The following is a 22,311-nucleotide window of genomic DNA, read 5'->3' as shown; positions in this document are numbered from 1 at the left end:
ATCTGCCTCTTGCCTCTCCTCCCGCGACATGGTTAGTTTAAATAAATGAACTGAACTCAAGTGAACTCGGGCAGCTCAGGACAAGAACGGTGAACGTCAATGGGAGAGGACTTTGTCCTGCAGTCGACCTAAATAGGATGTCGATGATGACGACGATGAATAGCCCCTCAATTTGTGCCTTCGTAAATTTACCGAAGAAATCAAAGAAACCAATCTCTTAACACCAGGTAAGCGGCTGGGAAAACAAAATCGGGTCGGGTCATCGCATGAAACACAGGTTACCCTACTGAAAAGAAACAACTGCGCGCCTTTATAGATGGTAATTGATTCAGCGGCTCCGCATAAAAACTATCTTCTACCAAAACGGTCGATCCAAATTTACACAAGAACAGGCATACGGCAGGATCAAGTTCATTACAAGAAAGGTTCAGACCTATGATACCACAGAATACACCGACTCCGGAACGTACGGAAGTACGAGGCAGCAGTTGTCGTAGTTGACCGCTCAGGACATCTTTGTGAATGCATGGCCGTTTTACGTACACCAACGAAGAAACGAAATGTGGAGACATTCTATTGGCAATCTGACTAGCGGGAGTATCGCATCGAAACGTAAACATTATTACAGGTTCTGAAAGGCGATTAGACTGTTTTTCGCAGGCAGAATACCTAAACGCTTCTACCTAAAAGATACTTCCTTTCACAATTCAGTAAATGAATTACGTCGGCTGGCCAGAAAAGGGTGTAGAAGAGAACAAGCCACCGGCCAAGAGGAACAAAAAATCACATATGGTGCCCGACCACGATCCCGCTCGACTTCACTGTTAATAAAGTTTGTTCCTCCTCCTCATTGCTACCACGACTACCGCGATCGCGAAAAACACTAAATTTTTCGTACTCAAATATTCGTCATTCCTTGTTGTCCGTGAAGAGCTACAAGTACTTGGACGTTCAAGTCACTTCGGATCTTAAATTTAACGAGCACGTATCTTTCCTTCAGCAGAGGGCAACTCAGAAGCTTATGTATCTTAAAGGGTGATTGTTAAAAGCGACCCTGGAAGTACAACTATTAAGTTTTGGGACTGATATACTGAAATTAACCTTAGCAAACTAGAGAGAGTTAAGCGTAAGGCCTTTAGGGGCATGTCCAACTCATATGTTTGCCTACATTACCCAGCGCTTTTTTTGAAAAGTGCCCAATTAGAAAGCCTGTTGTTAAGATGGTACTGGGACAGGCTAAAATTTATGTACCCACTTTACCACAACAAATGAAGAGTTGACAAACTTAGATACATACAACCACTAATATTACGTCCGACACGGTGAAATCACGCTAAGACACTGATTAAACTTTTGTGAAAAACAGCTGTTTTTAAAAACACGTTTTTACCACGAACTCTTCAAGAATGGAACGCGCTTTGTCCGGATGTTATAAAATGTTTGACGGTAGATGCATTTATGTGATCTCTAAAAAAGAAAGCGTCGCCCTGAAACTGTTCGAAATATCTACTCCTTTGTTCTTTACACTTTTTTCATTGTCGGGCGTAGTTTAAATTTGCTGTTTAAGACTTCGTGTTTCTTGAACATTGTTCACCGCCTGTTCACCGCCTGTTCCGTCATTATCAGCACGAGGCCCCGACCCTTGTAGACTATGTATGTCGCAGAATTCTGCGCACTTACTTCTTTGCATCCATCTACTCAGTAATGGGGTGGAGTGCATACGGCAGACATTCTCAGATAATGAATTGCAGCCTACAATTGTCCCTGAAGAAAAAAGTGTACGACACCTGAATCTTAACGATACTCACCAACGGGGCAGAAACTTTGAGGCTCACTGAAAGGGTTCAACTTAAATTGAGAACGACCCAGCGGGCAATGGTGCGGGAGATAATAGGTGTAACATTCAGGGACAAGGAGACACCGGAGTGGGTCAGGGAACAAACGCGTGTTAAGGACATATTAGTAGAAATTAAGAAGAAGAAATTGACGACGGCAGGGCATGTAATGTGAAGGCAAGAAAACCGTTCGTCAATAAGGGTAACAGAGTATTTCTAGAGAAGGCAAGCGCTGCCAGGGGCGGCAGAAAGTTATATGGGCAGATACGATCAAGAAGTTTGCGGGGATGAATTTGGCGCAGTTTGCACAGGACCGGGGTAATTGGAGAATAATGACAGAGCCTTAGAGCCTTTGCACTAAAGTGGGCGTAGATAGGCTGTGATAGTGATGATGATGATGACTCAGTCATATCGTTCTTTTCTTGTGTGTATGAAAATAACACGCCTTCGTGTTTCTTTCTTGTTTCTGAAATTTTGTACAGTATTTGCTTGCTGTCTCCTGGCCATTCTGCAGGTTGTACCTAACTCGTACTACCTATAATTTTTTTATTGTACAGATTTCTTTCTTTTTGTAGGTGTCACAATGTACACCAACTCCTGCCGAGAGCCTTTGGTAGGTGTGGCAGTATGCCTGAAATAAATAAGAATACCAAGAATGTCTCCTCCTCCTATCCATAGTAATACATGTATTTCTTTCGCTACAAGGGGGAATCAATGCCGAATAATCGCAAACTCTGTGGCGGATAAATCTAAAGGCGCATCTACAAACCTATGAGGGCGAAAATGTTTTGTGGGAGCGTCACAGATTAACTTAACTATGCTAAAATAAGATAAACGTACATCCCCTTCCACGCCACCTAGATATGCCCAAGGGTGTGCTCAGGGGAGGACAACTCAAACATCACATATTCCACTTCTATCAAGACATGGGAGGCTGCTTTGAGCAGCTTGTTACCTCAAGATCAACTCTTGAAGTAACCAGCTTGTTACCTAAAGAGGGAAAGGGAAGGAGCTGTTGCATCCGGCACCCTATACATCAGCTTCCCCCCTTGAGCTCCCTACCACCTCTCTACCCAATCTTGATAAAGCTCAACTATTTCTTATTTTAGAATGATCTGCATACAGACACTCTATTTGCAAAAACAAAAGGATTTAGTCCGGCTTAAGCATACGAGAATAAACAATTTGAAACACTGATACTGACACCTTCTAGTTCAAACTGACCAACAACCAATCCACAGCCGCACCCTTTAACGCTTACATCTTAACCCACAGAAACGCAGAGTGACTTTGTCTCTCCTAGGAGATGGCGAATAACAACCCTCCGTTAGAGACTTTCTCTCTTGTCCGACTTCCAGTGGTCGTGAAGAATAGGTGGTAGATACAGCAACTGCGTTTGGAGACACTCCCTGGCAGTGGAAGTAACGCTATCGGGTCTTACAGCTTAAGATCTATACGTCGATGTCACCTGCAACGTTTTTATTTATTGTGTGTATATTAGTACACCAAAGGCCCCCGGCGGGGTAATAAATGAGGGGTGGGCAAACACATCAGCAGGATGGCAACAAATATAAAGAACAAGAATTATCAAGACTAGCATTTTCAGTGAAACTCTTGAAGTTGACATTAGCGGTAAAGTGGCAATGTTGGTGGGAAGGATGTTCCATTCATGACCAGTGACGATAAAGAATGAACATTGAATATTTATGGTCAGAGTACGTGGGACATACACGGCATTGGGGTGACAATGGCGAGAGATATGATGCGCTGGAACTATGATCTGAGTATTGTGGGGAGAGACTAAAGGAATCGGTGATGAAGGCAGAGACGAGATATGTGGCGGCGGGATTCTAATGATAAGAAGTGGATCTGACGTTTCAATGCGGACGTGTTGGAACGGAAAGAATACATTGATAGAGTGAAACGCGCAGCACGATTTTGAACGGAATCGATGGCGTGCCTAATGTTAGATCGATGTGGGTCAAAGAAAGAACTGGCGTACTTTATTTAGGCAAGACAAGTGTTTTGTACGCTAATAATTTAAAGGCAGTCGGAGTGGAGGTCAGATTTCTGCGCAACAAGGGGAGCCCACGGTTCGCAAAATTTGTAATGTAGTTGATGTGATTGGTCTAAGTTAGATCAAAGGGGATGATATTATCTAAGTACTTGAATGTGTTAGTGGCAAGTATTGCGGAGCTGTTACAGATACACGTTGATTTAAACAACTTACGACATTGGGTGAAGGACACTAATGAGGACTTGTTAACGTTAATTTTCATTGGCCATTTCAGGCATCATTCCTAATTATTAAACGTCTTGTTGAAGGGTAGTGGTATCGTCTCACGTTAATATGGAACGTAATTAATACCATACGTGAGGCCTAAACCACGATACGAATCGTCCACCTGGCATCCTTCGCAAGCCTTTCTCACAGTCGCTTTGGAAGCATCAAAAACAGCGCATCTCGTTTCATTACGTCACCACATTCAAACACAATAGCGTAACCAAAGTAAAACAAACTTTGTCACTTGCATTGGTCGGCTAGATCCGCATAACTTTTCGTCTCTGCCATCTTCAAAGTTTCCTTTTCGTACTGTAAATCTGGGCAGCCTTTTCTAGAACGCCAATTAGAACGTCATTTCACCGGTTCCATACGCACCCCCTGATGACGATATATTGCTGGGCGGTGGCGATAAACAGTTCGTTTTTCCCTCTTGCCGTAACACTGTGAAATGGCGTGCCAGATAATATTCTTTCTTGGAAGCACCACAAAGCAATTCGCAAAATACAAACTAATTTGCAAATACAAACGACGAGTACAAAGCGCCACACTTGCATTTGCGTAAATCGTTGAGTTTCTACGGTACTCCTACACTTTAAGTACTGCCTCTCAAGAAATATTGCTTTTGTTATTCGCTTAATTTTTTCGCTTTCTTTTTTTTCTTGTAATCAGTGTGCGCCATCTTATTGTAGTTTGTTCTGAAGCTGTTACAGTTTAGGTGGATGTGCGTACCCCCTGCTTATATAAGGACTGAGGGTTATCGTGATAGTAAACAGAAATGAAATAAAAGTGGGCCATTCTAACACTTTAGAAGCTCTTATGATTTTGGACAACGGTTTTGACCCAGGTTGCATAGTAGAGAGGTTCCGGTTTTAACAAACGTTTTCCGAAGAAAACTTCTTTTGTTCTCGTTGATTTTTCCTTAACGTTTGCTTATATTTTGTTACCATTGGTGTGGAAGGACGAAGACGACCATGACTTGTGCAGTTAATGTGAGATCTAAGGCTCTCACAGCTATTTTAGGCACTGCAACTATAACCAACAACTGACCCCATCTCCAATTGCAACAGAAATTCGCGCCCTCATTTCAACTTTTACTTACCACTGTCCAGAAGAAAAGCAGTTCTAGATTCTCTGGAATAAACCTCATGTTAATAATAATGTTATTCTCCAATGGCTGCTTTTAGAGGCTGGCGTGGTACAACTGGTGAGGCCTACCCAGAATACGGCACTCTTCCAAGAATCTGCTTGGAAGAGTGTTTCCACTGAAACTAATTTGTTCATATGGCTAGAGGTAACGGCTAGAGGTGGTGTGCTCGTGGGCGAACGTACCGTAGAGTTCATTATGGCGCTGCAGAACATTTTTTTGTCTTTTCGTCTCGCAGACTCTAGGTAGTTGGCGCCAATCCTTAGTGGGAACTCCAAGGAGCGCAGTTGGGTTTGTACGCCCAGAAAATTCGAAACGTGTTGGCATACGTAAAAAGGCGCCTTTCTAAGACGAGCTTCGAGCAAAAGCGTGCCCACTCGTACTTGGTACGCTTGTTCATATGCCTCTGAATGGTCCCGTGAGTTACTCAGTCATTTTGAAGTCTGGGGGTGCAATCCTTCTTTTTAAGCTTAGCGATCCACTTCGTGCCCCCTTTAAACTGGGCTTTAGCGCGGTATAACTCTTCCAACACAAAGTACTCCTTTCAGAAAGTCCCTAGTCTTCAAAAGGTGTGCACGAGCTTGCCATAAGAAGAAGCGCACTCAATCAACTCCAGCATAGCAGATGTGAAAGCTTTCTACGCATAAACACACCATCTACGTTGTGGAGGACATCTTCCGGTATATTCCACAACAGCGTTGACAGGTACGAGGTCTAATGTAAGCTCGTCATACCGAGCAGTCGAAACACTATATTAGTACAATTTGATGCTCATATGACGGCCTCCTGGTAAAATTGCATCTCAGTAGTGTATGTTACACTAAGAAACGTTAACAAATAATACGGGCGCCGCAGTCCTAAGAAAATAAGAATAATTTTTTATAACAATACATCACTTGCTCTAGTGCTATACTAAATTTTCGCTTCTCCCCAGTATTGTTCCTTCCCCTTTAGTAGAAAACAGTACAAAGCAATCACAGCTGGTTTTTATCTAACCTGACCACATGAGTTTTCACAGCGTTTGAACAGCGTTTGAGTTGAGTTTGTACAGCAATTGCTGAAAATAATTGAAGCGTTGAGTAAATTTTATAACAACAAATATTAGTTTAATAAATAATGTCCATTATGTAGAATTCCGGTCCTACTTGGAATAAATTGTAAGCGGCGGTCTTACAGAAACAGAAAATGTACTCACTCAACATGAAACAAGCACAGAAAAATAGCGTGAAAACTCCCATGGTTTTTCGAACAACCTGCTACTGTCTTTAAGAAGGTTCCAAAGACGTATATATATATATGTATATGTGTGTGTATATGTATATACACTAATATGTACATATATATGTATATATATACACATGCATATATTTGCATATACATATAAATGTTGCATATATGCCAACACAACTACATAAGTACCACCTGAAGACTTCTCATCGTCAAGAATACATGAAGACAGATATTCGAAAGAGTTGGTCTGACTTTTATCGTGATATTTTAGTACTTTATTGTTTATATGTCATCAAACGCATTATGCGGGTTCGCTAATATTATTTCTGTTTTTTCACATGTTCTACTGCGTTTCTTCAAAAGGTCGTAGCTGACATCGTTATTGCTACCAGCTTTAAACTCATGTGCCACCGGTGCATCTTTGTCTTTCAAAAATTTAGAGCAAAACGCACGTTTTGTTAAAACAGCACTATTTTTGTCCACATTCTTGAGTAGCTTTCGCGCAGCATTTTTAAAAGAGCGTGTGTACACAACTCGGGAAAGTCAACCATTAGTGTGCGGTGTGTGTAAAGGAAAAGCGTATGAGTACTCGTTTGCACGAACGCTTGACCAAAGCAACATTGTCGAGGACAATCTTGTTGCTAGAAAAAATAAAAAGCTATTAGTCGGCGACAGAATGTTCATAGATTGCGTCGAAATGCACACACGCACAGATATATATATATATATATATATATATATATATATATATATATATATATATATATATATATATATATATATATATATATATATATATATATATATATATATATATATAATATTTATATATATATATATGAAGACAGAAAAAAGGATTGGGGCTCAGCAAAATCTGGGAACGCCAAAGGGGTAGAGGTGGTAGGTCTTTGAAACAGATAAAAAATTTTAAAAAATGGAAACACGGTTTCAATGACTTACCACAACCTCCGCTTTGCTTTCCAGCGTTTTCTTGACTGCCAACCCTCATTTCTGTCTTATTTTCAACGAGACTATCATTTCCTATTCTGATTCGCTATATGCATAGCGAGGGCCTCTTTTCCTGCAGTTTTGGTGCCATAGGTAGCTTAATTAAGAGGTTCAACGCTGGTCGACCACTCTCTACATGTCGTAGACACTCCACTCACTCCTCTACACCCCCGTAATCCGAGTGGTGCTGGTTACCACCGCCCAAGTGCAGGAAACCAAAATACCTTTACATAAGTAACACAGAAAGTGGAGGGGGAAATAACACTGCTGGTAGCATAGTGGTAATTGCCCCAGACCTGTATACTTGAGGTCGTAGGTTCAGATCCCACCCGGTGGGCATTTTTTCACCACCTTCTTTCTGTCTTTCCAAATTCTTTTTTGGTTGCAATGACCTACCACATTCTCCCATTTACTTTCCGAGGTTTTCATGACTGCCAACCCTTACTTCTGTCTTATTTCAACGAGCCCCTCATTTTCTATTCTAATTCGCTATATATATATATATATATATATATTTATTCAAGAGCGCCGTTTTAAGTTCTTCTCTGCAGTTATAATTGAATTCTGCCTGGCTTGTGCAGATTCGCCTAATACGGTGATATGGGCTACAAGGTATTGCAGTCTTGCAGTGCCTCACATGGCTGCTGTGGAAGTGCAAATACTGGCACCTGTCCGTAGGTTTCCTATAGAGATTAGTCTGAAGTCTGCCCTGAGAATCTGGCACAGTAACATCCAGGAAATGTATGCTGGGCGTTGAGTAGGAATGAGAGAGGGAGATAGTAGGATGCGCAAGGTTAAAAATCTAAATAAACGCAGGAAGTTCCATTTCACCATGCTGCCAAATCATGAATATATCATTTATATACCTTTGTAGTATAATGGCTTCAAATTTTGGCTTCCGAGGAAGTTCGACTGTAGACATCCCATAAAGATATTCGCGTACTTCGGCCCGATTTTGGTTCCCACTGTCATTCCGATGACTTGCACGTAATTGACACCATGAAACCCAAAATTGCTAAGTTCAAGGATAAGATGAAGGAAAGTTTCGAGGGTGAGAGAATCGTTATGTTTGTCACCCGCCGACCGCTCATACGCACATAATACAGCGGTGATTCTATCCGCATGTGGAACGTTAGTGTATAGCGACACGACATCCAGGGTAACAAGTAAACAGTTGTTAGGAATTTCTATCTTCAGAATATCCCAGAGAAAATCATTTGTATCCTTAATGAAGGATGGAAAGCTGGATGGAATGTCGCGAATTAAAGAGCGCACATAGCGCGAGAGGTTCTCGGTGACAGTACCAATGCCGGAAACAATGGGGCGATCTGGGTTTTTATTTTTATGAATCTTAGGAAGAAGGTAGAATCTGCCTGCTACTGGTCTTAAGTGGATAAGAGAACGAACAGTTGTTTCAGTTATTTCCTGATTTTGAACAAGTTCTTTGAGTTTATCTTTGAGAATTAGCTTATAATCACTAGTGGGATCACTAGGGAGTACTCTGTAGAACGTGGATTCTGATAGTTGTCTATGAGCCTAGTTGACATAGTTTCGTCGAGGATCACGATGGCGCCTCCTTTATCGGCAGGTTTTATTACCATTTGGGGGCTACTTGCGAGTTCTTCCAGGGCTTTCTTTTCCTTGTTAGAGATGTTACGGCGGGAAGAGATTTGCTTTTGGTATGCTGCTCGTACGTCGCGATGAACGGCTTTAATGTACATGTCAAGGCATGTATCGCACTGTGTGCGATGGTGTTAAGTTCGGGGGTTTCATCGCCTATTTCCTAAGACTGGCTTGCACTGTTTTTTTTCTTTCATTTTTCTAGAGGCTCGGACTGAGTGTCAACTAGCCGGCTTACAGGCGCCGAGGGGCGCGACGCGCCACAGATGGCAGCACTTTCTTCGAGTGCATTTTGTTTTTCTCTTGGGGCCGCGGAAACCGCTTAGTACTTCGGCGGCAACTGGGAATCGGTTAGCCATAGTTCTCGGAAGCATGCGAGGGGCGTGCGCCATGTCGTCTCGCACCGGGCGTGTTGCATGTCCAGGCTGTGGAGCGGGACCGGTAGCGGCAGCACAGTGTCCGGGTCATAAATTTCTGGGTGGACTCGTCACGAAGACGCGGAATGTCAAAGCGCCGGCAGCGGCGGCGACGGCTTTCTCTGAAACTGTAAGACTCTGTGTTTTGTTTTGCACTGGGTAATTATGGGATGACCGGAAACGGAGCTACAACTGGACATAAATCCTCGGAACCGTTGGCCGCGGAAGCAGGCATGGTGCGGAGGCGGACGACCTTTGGTAAACAAGCGGCGACGCGCCGCAGGCGTTTGTTGGCATGTGGGGTTCGGGGAGTGTAGGCCTTGTCGGGCCTTCTGAGGCCACTTCCGAAGTCGCCGTGAGAACGCCTCAGACTTGGTTAGTTTGTTTTTCGTTTCGCGGCATCTCGTGCTAATCGTTTCCGAGGATTGACGTCTAGTTTGCGTGAGAAAGGGAAAGGAGTTTGGAACATGAGGTGGGCCAATGGCTTAAATGTGAGCTCCACCTGTTGCGGCTGTGTGGCATATCAATGGCCATGTATTTTCATTATGTGTCCTTCTCTGTCTCTTTCGTTCCGCCTTCCTTGGAGGCGTGGTTTTTTAATAAAACCGGAGGTGTTTGTTGTAGGGAGGGAGGAGAGAGCCCTCAGGATGCGGGCTCGTCTCGAGCTCGTCTCTAGCTCGGATCTGCGATGTCAGTTGTAACTTCATTGTAAATATAGAGTCTGAATATCGTGCAGCAGACCGTCGTCAGCTATGTGCCTTCGATCAGCGAGCCATCTTGGAAATCAACATCTTCATCGACCGACTACATCCATCCACGTAATTTCAACTGAGTGGTCCCGTGGTTATGGCTAGGTAATGTAGTTCGGGCTTCGTCGGTTGGAGGACGGTCATGGAAGCACTCTCGCAGTCATATTCCTGGCGAAGTTATCTAATTTCTTAGAAAGTTGAAATTCGTCGAAGCTGCCAGTTGCCGGGCAAAAGTTCAGACCTTTTGAAGGGGCGCTCATATGATCTGGTGACAGGGTGATACTAGAAAGGTTCTTACCATTTCCGCTAACTTTTTTGTTAGATTTGATAAACTGGGGAGACTTGAGAGAAGTGGTATAAAAATTTGTGTTGGTTTTGGCAGACGGATGATTATCGGTGCTAATCTGAGCTGGTGAGTGGTCAGTATTTGACGCGTTGAACGCGTTTAAGGGGCGATTTTCATGTGCATTTCGAGGAAAGGGACAGCCAATACTAGAGGGGATAACTTTATTCTTATGGGTTTACTCATTGCTAGGAATATTACCGCGGTAAAATGTTCATTGCTAAGAATATCACAGCGGGATAAACTCCTCATCGATTCCAGTCTTAGAAAGATAGATATTATGAAAAATGGCCGCCATCCCGCCCTGCGAAATTCGATGTCCAGCGCAGCTCTTAAATCACTACACATGCTGATGGGGGATGGTATGAAGCGTTCCTCGTTGTCTCGGTAGGCTTGTCGCTTGCACTCTGCTTTTCCTGCGGCAAATTCTGCGTCCTTACGCATGCGCTCGACGTCTTTGGCGGGAACTGCTTGTTCCTGCGTAGTTTGACGCTTGTGCTAATTGTGAAATGATGTCAACCTCTTGCTTTTCGGTAACAGCTGCAAACCTACTCTATGCCAGAACGTATGAGGGCAGGGAGTTCATTCTTCCACAGTGCCTTGTCATCCAAGATGTTGTTTCAATGCTTGTTTTCGGTTCTTTTTACATGAATACTGAGCTTTATGCTGCACGCCTGATTAATCGGACGCATGCTCTCGGCCTCTTGTGCGGGTGCTTGTGGGTTGTGCCTAGGTTTTCTGTTTCCGACACGAAATTTTCCGCCCGAGGAGAGGCTAACAGCTTCGCTGTAAAAACTTCAACCTGAGGGATCGTCAGCGGTCTTTCACGTCTCACCAATTAAGTTTACTTTTACTGTCGCTCGAGCTAAGTGGATGATCCCAATTACCTGAAGTGAAGCGCACTGCCCTATTCTGTACGTTTTGGAGTGTATCGACCAAGCACGGTTCCCAGCCGACACTTGTGTACTCCAACACTGAGCGCACATGAACGAAATACGCTTCTTCTTTTAGGTTATGTATTTATTTGTATATTCCTTTTTATTTTTTTTTATTTATTTAAATAATTATTGTACCCCTCAGGGTCAAAGGCATTACAGAAGGGGAGTTGGTTACAAAGCAAAAATTAACACTGTGCAGTGAGCATTCTAACAAAACGTTAGATTGCTCCTGAATATACAATATTAGCTAAATTCACTGGAAAATTTAGGTTATTATTACTGTCAATAACCTCAAGTGAAGGGTGGTTCCATTCGCCGGATATACGGCAAGAAATGAATGACAGAACATTTTCGTGTTGCATGATGCAAGACCAACTTTGTGACAGTGATTAGTGGGATTGAAAGCCTGTTGAGGCGGTGAAATTAAGTCACAGAGTTCCGGGAGATGATAAAATTTATGGAATAGGGTTAGAGGAAAAAGCGTTCTTCCAGAAGACAATGTACGTAGGCCAAGTGTATTTCTCAATGATATTATGCTTGCACCTCGGTTATAATTAGAGAGAATGAAGCGAATTGTCAAGTGCAGTTATTGGCATTTCGGGAGTAGTATCCCATATCGGCCAGGCGTACTCTAATTTTGAAGGTACTAATGTTGTATACAGCAACAGTTTAATTTCGGACGGTGCGTAAAACGGTTCGCCCTAAATATCCCAGCATACGGTTAGCATTCTTAGGATAGTATTCGGTGTGGACGGCCCAGGACAAATTAAATGTTAAGTGAACGCCAATGATCTTATGAGACAAAAATTCTAAACGACAATTATTAAGAAAATAAAGTGACGGAGTAGTGTTAGCACGGGATACACACATAACTTGGCACTTGTTAGTGCTGAGGTCTATTCGCCATTCATAATACCAGTTAGCGATACTAATGAGCCCAGACTGAAGAATTTCGCCATGGTTGTCGCTGTTATTTTCTACGAAAATGACCGAATCCTGAGCGAAAAGATGGATTCTAAAAGTTACCAGGGAGGAGAGGTCGTAAATGTAAATCTCAAATAAGAATGGCTCGACCACTGACCACTGAGGTTCATCGGAGTGTATGTCTCGTAGGGGTGCCTTGTAGCAGTTTGCTGTACTGAATCGCGAATGATTAGTAGAAAAACTTTCAATACATTTTAGACGATTATCATCAATATTTAGTTGGCGTAGTTTATGAAGCAGAAGTTGATGAGAGACCTTGTAAAATGCCTTGTGAAATTCCTTCCCAAAAAAAACGATCAAGAATAGGGTGAAGACTGTGTAAATGTAACCAGTTAAGCTCACAAGAGTACGATTTGCGAAAGCCTTGCTGTGCCGACGTGAACAATGAATTAGACTAGAAAAAATAACCATAGTTGAAAACAATGGCATGTTTCAGCGTTTTACAACATGTGCCGATGAGTGAAAGTAAGCCGTAATTGGTGTGATCAGAGTTATATCCAGATTTGTACTGAGGAACCACCGTCCCGATTTTCCACGCAGCGGGTAACGTAAATGACTTCAGTGATTCTTCGATAAGTTTTTGTTAGTAGTATAAAACAATAAGCATCTGTATTTTTCAGAAACTACTCAGTAATTAGGTCAAAACCAGGTGAATAATTATTCTGTAAACCGTCCATTATTTGGAAATGCCAAGAACATCGACTGTCGCTTGAGACATGACCATGTATTCGAAATGTCAGACAGCCGGAAGCTTATCAACAGTAGTGTTAGAAACGTGTTTTTACAAAGGTGTACATTAAGATAAGCGCGCACATCTTAAAAGGCACAGGATTCTTACAGGCACCCTCAAGGCAAATGTCATCATGAGCGGGTAGATTTATGAGGCGCCAAAATTTCTCAAAGCTAGTCTTTAGCATAGACGGCAGTACTGAAGACAAGAATGATTTTTTAGCGTTTTTATTGTACAGACGTAAGCTTCAGATGGGACGCGACAAGTATCGGAGTGGGTTCTAGTGGGAGAATTTTTGTCAATTCGTTAAAAGTGCGTCTTAAGGTTAGGCAGGCGCTTGACATACGAGTTGCATCATGGTGCGTGGGGATAAAACGTAACTACATGATTTGAAATGAATTGATGCATAAGTTGAATAATTTTACTCAAGAATAAATCCCAATTACATTGAACAGATCGGTCATCAAGGTGCAGCAAGAATGCGACGGTAAAGGCTGACAGTTTGTTGTTAATCTTCACAAAGTCAGGGCTCTTGTAGTCACGAATATATTTTTCTCTTTCCTTTTTTTGGGGGGATTGCGTAAATATGAAACGCCAACAGCAAATCATCACTCAGTCTATGGGATTGAGTGCAGACCATGCAAAATCAGGTCGGTTCGCCTAAATAAGGTGTAAAGTAAAGTACTTATAGTGCTATTGTTCTAGTCGGTAGTGTTAAAAAGTTTGCCTAATAAAATACACAGCACAAATCTCAAAAATGACTTGCTTCATTAGAAATTGGCGATACGTGAGACGGTTTCGTGCTCCTACAAATGTTAGGAAAGTTAGTCACCCTGTAAAAAAAGGCACGAGGAAAGAAAACATGTACAAATTGAGTTGATTGCGTAATGTACCTGATTCATAAACCTAATTCACGAAGAAGATCAATAGCAAACACCAAAGTCAGTATTTTGATGGTGAAGTATTATACACGCCCAAATATTTCTAAGTGACTGTTAATATGTACGCGCTTGGATGGAATGTCTTCTGATATGGCTAAAAAAACGAGTGCGTCTCGTAGTTGAGTTCAGTCGGAACGATAGATGGAAACGTGTGAGGTATTTCAAAAAATTTCCGGTTCCCGCACATGAGTGGAAAGCGATGTTTCTGTTAGTGCAATAATGATGGCGGAGCATGTGTTATTCGCAGATGACAACTATTATTTTTAAGTACACTTCTTAGATTGAAAAAAAAATGGATATTTTGGCCAAGAAAACAATGTGCAAAGATTACCATTCCTCTTGTTTTCGTACGATACGGCAGGGGAGGCGGCATTGGTAGTACGGTTGGAGTACTCATCTTGAGTTTAAATTTGCCGTACGGTGTCAATGCTAGCGTTGGAGATGCAACATTTCTAGTCTATCAAAAATCTTTTGTAGCTTAGTTGGAAAAAAGTGGTTCGAGGCTGACTTTTAGGAAATTTGATCACTTTTCTTCTGGCAATACGACTGCTAATAGAGAAACCTTCATTTACAGCGATGCCCTGGAGTTTGCGTTGACTGCGTAAGTAAAGAACGTTTTATTATGTTAGAAATTAGTGAACTTAGCAATGAAGGGGCGAGATTGGTTCGTTGTAAAAGACCCTCAACGATGCGCACGTTTTACTGCATGGGGTTGAAAAGAATCTTTGATGGAACATAACACAGGTATTAGTCTTGCTTCTGTCAAATCCCAAGTCCTTTAACGTTTGCTTGCCATGAGATAATATTTTTACGCCGGGATCTATCTTCAAGTGCGTCGACACCGGATGTTAGATTATCCGTGTCGTTGGTTAGGCGTGCAAGTCATTGTTCCGTTTGCTATAGTTGTTCAAACGAGAGAAAAAACTCATTTCTATGTCGACATTTCTATGTCGTCAAGTCTTTCTGGCCAGCGGTCATTTTGGTTTTTAGGCTTCCTTGTCCTTCTTTAATAGCTTTTATGTCAGCAGTTGCTTCGGATTGAAATTGTTTACATTCCAGCGTGCGTTTGGCAACTTTTTTTAGTAATTTAAACACTAGCTTAGTTTGCTCAGCGGGATCGTCGTTTAAGCATTCGGAATCATCAACTGACTTAGGGTGCGGACGAGGCGGACAAGGCTTAGCCTCTAGGTCTCTGTAGCAGAGAAGAAAGTAGGCCATAGAAAAACACTCGTAGACAGTAAGACAGTATCAAATAAGGCACGTAGGCATGGGAGCAACAAAGTTCATCTCACCTCTTAGTTTAAAGCGAATATGGTTTCCACTCCTGAAATGCGTGAAGTAGCGGATTAGGAAGCACGTTGACGACACTGCTCCCATGCCCACTGAAGAGGACGCTTGGATGCGTGCTTCTTAAATACTGCGCGTCGAAAGATGATGACGTTGACCATGGGACAGATGGGCTGATGAAGAGGGCTTGTGCTGGAGGGGCGTACATAAAATCAGCAGATGGGCAGAATCCGCACACGGGGCACCGTTTATGATGGGAAAGTGGCCACCGTAGTTGATGGGCTCTGGTGGTATCAGCAACGAAGGCTGACAGGTGGAACCACAGGACGGTAGGATAGCCCGGTGGCCAGACATGTGAAAAAAGCCTGAAATGCATGAAGTACGGCATTAGCAAGCATGTTGAGGACACTGCTCGCGTGCCCACTCCAACTAGTACAACTCCTTTATCAGCGAACATCCATCTAGTACCACTTATTACTACTTGAAAAACAAAGTTCGTTCATTTAAAGCGTATAACCACCGAGCGGGTGAAAAACGCGTATGCATCGCTCGGCTGCCCCACGGCTTTTTTTCTCACCGAACGGAAAACCCGACGTACAAAGCCGGGTCTTCTTACAAACAATAGCTGTGCACGGGTTCTCGGCACCAAGACGAGTGCCACTGTTCGGTTGTACATCATTTACCAAAAAAATGACAGATAATCTTAGACCTTAATCCGGCTGGTCTCCTGCTAAACACCGGTTGCCAAATATTCTGCGGCTGTTCGCTTGCCCTAATGGTTCTCAAGACAGCTAACCGAATGAAAATCCTAAATTATGGGCCGTACATCTGCCGGTATTTCCCATAACATCGGTTGCCCGAAGAAAACAATATCCCGCCGCAGGACGCGGGGCTCATCTCTGAGAGCGAATGCGGGGCAGCCGCACCCGGGACAGTCTCGCTCTGAACACCAACTGCCACAAGAATACGAATATTCTTTGGCCGGTCGCTGGCCGTGCTTCGGCTGGACATGGCTTCCGGAAAGAAAAACGGATGCGATAAGGCCGTACGTCAGCCGTTCTTTTTCTGAACATCGGCCGCCGAAAGTAAAGTAAACATCTGGCAGCCGGGTACCTGCCGGTGTGTAAACACGGGTGGGCAGAGAAATACCGAAGTGCTGGTGGCCGAATGTTGGCTGTTCAACGTACGATAACTGGCTGTCAGAACCTGGATTCTGGCCAGACATGCCAGAATGTGGCCATTGACGAGCCGGTATTGGTACACCCTTTCTGTGTACCTGGGAAAGAAACTCTAATGATTGGGCCGGATAACACGACAGAAACAGAATTCTTTTTTTGTGACTAGGAGACATTATATTTACATGACGTTAAAGGACACTGACTTGAACCAAAGCCAAAAAGTTGCGCACCACAGACAATAGGCGAGAATTAGGCTAAATTGAAACGCCAAGTGGTCCGCTCTCATTCCCAGAACTAAAAGTTCCGCCAACGTCCCCGCCTAAACGTCCCGAGAACATACCACGCTCACGGTCAGCCATAGGTGGACGCGCGGCGCTGAAGTCTCCCTCCTAGCGGTGCTTGCGTAGTCGGGGTTGCCTTGTAACCACAGGTTGCGACGCCACAGAGAAGCTAAGCCGGGTCAGTCGAGCGGCTCGACCCCGCTTCGCGCCCGGTCACGCGCCATTCGGCCCGCTAGAGACCGGTAGACGATGGCGCAGGCGCAGTGCGTGTTGTCGACGAAGACACCGGGCGTCGGCCTGGCGGCGACGCCCGGAACCTTGGGGGTGTCTGGCGATGGCCTTGCCTCGCTTTGGAACGCAGACCAGGCGTCTTGCGGAGATTTCACAGTGCCGTGCCCCTTTCCATCCGGTTTGTCTCGTTATGGCTCGGTTTCGCTTGCTCAGTCTCTGCCCGTGCTTTGGGCCACACCTCTTCCTCGAGCCCAGCCGTACCCGCTTGGTATTGGGAGCTCCTTCTTGGCTTATAATGTGGGCTGTTCCACTTCACGGGTATGTGCCATCACATTACGCACAGATTAAGAACGTTGTTTGGGGGTCAACTATTATATAGTCCAAAGCTGAGTTCCAAAAAAGCCCAACACGTGGCTGCACACAGAGACAAAAACACACACATTCCTCAGGAATAAACTGGGTGCATGCAAACACCGATGTGGCAAAGCCACTTCAAAAGTAATTAGTCGGATGCGACTCAAGTAACCAAAATATACTCTTGGGCGAGTTGGTAGTTTATTTTAAAAGATGCTACAGCGCGAAATAAAACACGGATACTGAAAGACGGACACAGCGCTCGTCCCGTCGTCTTTCTCTGTCAGTGTTTTATTTCGTGCTGTAGCATCTTTTTCAGGTAATAAGCTCCCGCTTTGTTACTGCCTTTGATATAATCGACAGAGAATGAATATTCTTGCAAAGCCAAGTTGCAACACGAAGCTATGTTGTGTACATGCTTGGCTGAATGCAAGTATTGCAAGGGTTCGTTATCTCATTTTATCTCAAATGGTTTGCGTACAGGTAAATGCGGAAGTTGTGTACAGCCCAGATGAGAGCTAAATACTCTCATTCAATGGTGGAATAGCGCGTCTCTCGTGGCAACTGGTTACAATCTGAAAAATGAGGGGAGTAGGTGAGTTCAACAGTCATTGTACTCTTGTGGGCCTGGCGGTGTAGATTGCACGTGGCCAACACGGGCAGCCCTACTTTCGCACACCCTTGTCGTCATCGTGGGACGGTCCAGAAGTCATGCATCACCCTAATTATGGTGACGCAGCAGTGCGCCTACTCCTGGGAGACCACCACCAACACGTGGGGTTCCCATTACTGCCCCAGACTGCTCACCCCCGGGAACCCCCGCAAGCAAGCCGACACAAGTGCTGATGTAGTGACTGGCTGGCTCGGTTTCCGCAAGAAAATGAATAAATGCACGGACGATCCTGTAGTCCACTTCCTCGAGAGCAGTCCTGTGGAGCCCAGACAAGGCAATGGTACTGGGACAGGTACCTCTCTGCATGCCACACCCGGACATGGAGCTGCTCAAGCTTAGGGCCCGCCGCAACCAGCTACAGAGGAAAGCTATGCGAAGCAAGCGCCCAGACAATTGTAAGGAGTACCGGCGGGCACACGCCCAATGCCGCTGACGGGTACGACAGAGTCGCAGGCATGGCTGGAAGTCGCTGTGTCCCTTCATGCACTCTTGCAAGGACATGGGTAGAGCCTCCCGTATCTTTGGCTCTGCTGGGGCCTGCTAACACAAGCCTGGTCCCTTGCAGTCGGTCGCCATATCCCTGGACATCACAGAAGAGCTTCTGGTGGAGATGTTCCCCGACGACCAGTTTGCTAGGGTTGCTGAAACCCTGCCTAGAGTTCCTGCGGACTCACTGGACGCGGTGCCAGCCGCCCCACACGACTAGAGAGTGGTGCCCATCGGCTTAACGGACATCACACTCTGTGAGCTGCAAGCCCCCTGAATCGATGCCCCAAGCGGTGGAGTACTTCTACTATCGAAGGTGTAACGTACGAGATGCTGCGGAACCTGGGCGTCACTCAGCTGGAGCCACTTCGGTGACTGTTTAAGCGGGTCTGGCAGACTGCTGTCCTCCCGCCAACCTGGCTCATGGGGCTCATCTCGCCAATTATCTAGCTCGGCAAGCCCCCGACAGAGCGAGATTCCTACCGACCTGTGTCCCTGGCGTCGGCTGCTGGGAAGGTCATGGAAGGTACAGCCCTAGCCCGTCTTGAGTGGATCACGGAACACAGCACCCTCTTTCGGGAGCAGCAAAGCGGCTTGACGCGGCTCCGCTGCACGGCTGACTCCCTCGGGGACGTCATCGCTATGCTTTAACAGGCCCACCACCACAAGAACGCGATCTTCCTGCTCCTGGTAGACATGCGGTCGGCATTCGACAAGGTGGCCCATAGATCAATCCTTGGGGCACTGGCCGACATGGGCGTTGTGGGGCGCCTCGGAGGCTACATCCAGGCATTTCTGTGAGACCGGACAGGGTGGGTGAAGGTCGGCCGGGCGACCAGCAGTCCTCGAGATGTCCGCCCCGGGGTGCCCTAGGGGAGCGTGCTGAGCGCGTTCCTGATCAAATTGGTGCTGGCTGCTCTCCCCGACTGCCTCTATTTACGATTGCGATACCCGGTGAAGGTGGTGGTGTATGCTGACGACGTGGCGATCTTGACCCATGGCGCCACCACACTGCCCCACCGTCATGGTATGCCTTCAATAGGCTCTGGGAGCAGTTGCAGCCTTCCGCGACAGCCGTGGCCTGCAGCGTTCAGAGTCCAAAACGGAGGCCCTTAAGCTACACCCGGGAGGATGCAGGGCTCGACAGGCAACACCACCCTTCACACTCAACGGATGGCCTCTTTCCGGGGGGCTAACCGTAAAGTACCTTGGGCTGCTCATCGACTGCTGGCTCACATGGCTACCGGCTGTCAAGGCCCTCCGAGCACAGAGCGCACAGGTACTCCAAGGGGTGCCGCAAGTTCTGGCAGAGGCAATGGCTGCTGTGCTGTATGCGCTTCCACTCGCCTACTTGGGACCTAGACGCTGGCAGAAGCTAGAAATCAACCAGCACCGCGCCATCCGCCTCTGCCTTGGCCTCCTTCCACGTCCCCGGTGGTGGGCACGTGCACCGAGTTCGGGCAACTGGCCCATCAAAATGCCGGCCGTACAGACGGGGCTGAGGCACATCCAGCGCCTGTTGATCTCACGCTGGCCTGTTGACCTGGACGGGTTCCGTAGCCGGCCCTACTCGCACATAGGAGCGCTGCTCACTATCTTCGAGGATGGCATCGAGATGCCGAACCGACACCGCCTCTTGTCGCTACCACCAGAAACCGGGAAGGCCCTCCAGATCACCACGGCCCTACGAGGGTTCAGCCACAAGCAGGACCACACCGCCCCAGCCAATCCGCCACGAGGCGGCCGCCTTACTGCAGGACGAGTTTAGCTGAGCATCACCTGCATCTCTTCAAGAACGGCGCCATCAATCAGAGCGCGTGGGAGGGGCAGCTACGTGCGCCGGGGGCCTGAGCTCGGAGCCAGACGCCACTGCCACTTGCACCTCCCGACTTCGGCCACACTGGCGCAGCTGGCTGCGCTGCACCTGGCCGCCGAGCTCCTCCTTGAGAGGGGCCCCAGAACCACCCCAGGGCAATCATTTTGACAGACTCCAGGACCTCCCTGCTGTGGCTGCACGCGCCCGACCAGCCCATTAACAGCAGCGACTTGCCAGAGCGCTCCCTTGCAGCCAAGCTGCACACTGTGGCCTCATGAGGCGGCGACCTGTGGCTCTACTGGCTGCCGGGGCAAAGTTGCATTAGGGGCAACGAGGTCGCCAACGCTCGAGCCAGGGAGGCCCATCAAGAGTGCACCCCATTTTCCGAAGACGTCACCCCTTTCGCCGAGGCGCGCACCGCCCTGGGCCGCATGGTGAAGATGATGCACTCCGACCCTCGGGTGGTGAGTAGCCTGGCGCTGCAGCCGCTGCTGCACGAATCGGCAGAGATACCTGCTGCTTGCCTCTCCGCATGCGGCTCGACTGCTGCAATGTTGCCGAGCACCTGCACCGACACGGGCGCAAGGACTACCCTACACGTGTGGACTGTCTAGAAGCAGAGACGCTGGAGCACCTACTCTGTTTCTGCATCCACCCGGCGGGACCGACAAAAGAGCTCCTCCGAGTGCTCCAGCGTCAAGGCCTTACCACCGACGGCATGAAGGACCTTCTGTTCCCGAAGGGGGCTGCGGCAACTCAACGGGAAATATTCGCACTTCTGCTCCATTACCTGGAGATGACCGGCCTCACGCAGCGGCTGGACCTCATTGTGCAGCGACTGACTGAAGTGCCCGGACTGACTTCTTTCTAGGACTGACAGCTCTTTTTATACCTTTCTCTTTCTTTCTCTGACTATCTCCACTTTATCGTGTCTCTCTCCCCTACTTCCCTTCCCCCGCTCTGGGTTTTATGCATGTGAGCTCCGCGCCGAGTTCAAAGTATCCCCAGTGCCTTTCCTTTACCTTTACTCCCCCACAGACCATAACTCTGCACCCCCCCCCTTGGAAGCGGCGCGGAGTACGATGCAATGTTTGCTCCATACAGGCGGAGGAGTAAAACTAACTGCGTATTCTTCTCGTATGCGGCGGAATCCAGTCGCGATTCCACTCCTGCACAAGGCAATTGTAAACCTACGCATCGTCTCCCTCTCTACAATAGGAAGAGTAAATTGCAATTTTATTCCTGTTCACTGCGGGAGTAAGCATGGAGACGCACGCCTGCCTTTCACGCACACCAATTCATCACCGAACTTTTATTTGCATACGTATGTGTTATATATGCAGTTGTGTAAGTCAGCGCCCAATCACTTCCGCTGCGCATTCTAAACGCACAAAAATATTGACACGAAGCCAAAGACGACGCAGTTGTCTTCAAGGAAAACACGTTTATTGGAGTGAACTTGTGATTACTAACAACTCATAGAATACACAGGCTTATAATATACACTCGTAGAATACACTTATAGAATACAGAGCGGTCAATGCAGTGACGTGCCCAGGTGAGCGTCAGCGAGTCGAATGGTGCTACATTTCCGCGGCGCCAGGGCTGCTTCTCGAACAGTTGAATTGCATCGAGAACGCTATATCATAGAAGTATATTTTAGTCTGGGGACGTTAGTTCGCGACACTTTCTCTATCAACGGAGATAACACGTGCGGCGCAAAAAATAGAGCATGGAGTTCGCTTGGCCGATGGATAACACAGAAAACATAGCCCGGCGCAGC

The sequence above is a fragment of the Haemaphysalis longicornis genome, unplaced genomic scaffold (genome assembly GCF_048455015.1).
Source record: "Haemaphysalis longicornis isolate Haplotype H1 unplaced genomic scaffold, Haemaphysalis longicornis Haplotype H1 scaffold_5, whole genome shotgun sequence".
NCBI classification, from domain to species: Eukaryota; Metazoa; Arthropoda; class Arachnida; order Ixodida; family Ixodidae; genus Haemaphysalis; species Haemaphysalis longicornis.
The sequence above is the reverse complement of the archived record's forward strand: the minus strand, read 5'-3'. Positions refer to the sequence as shown.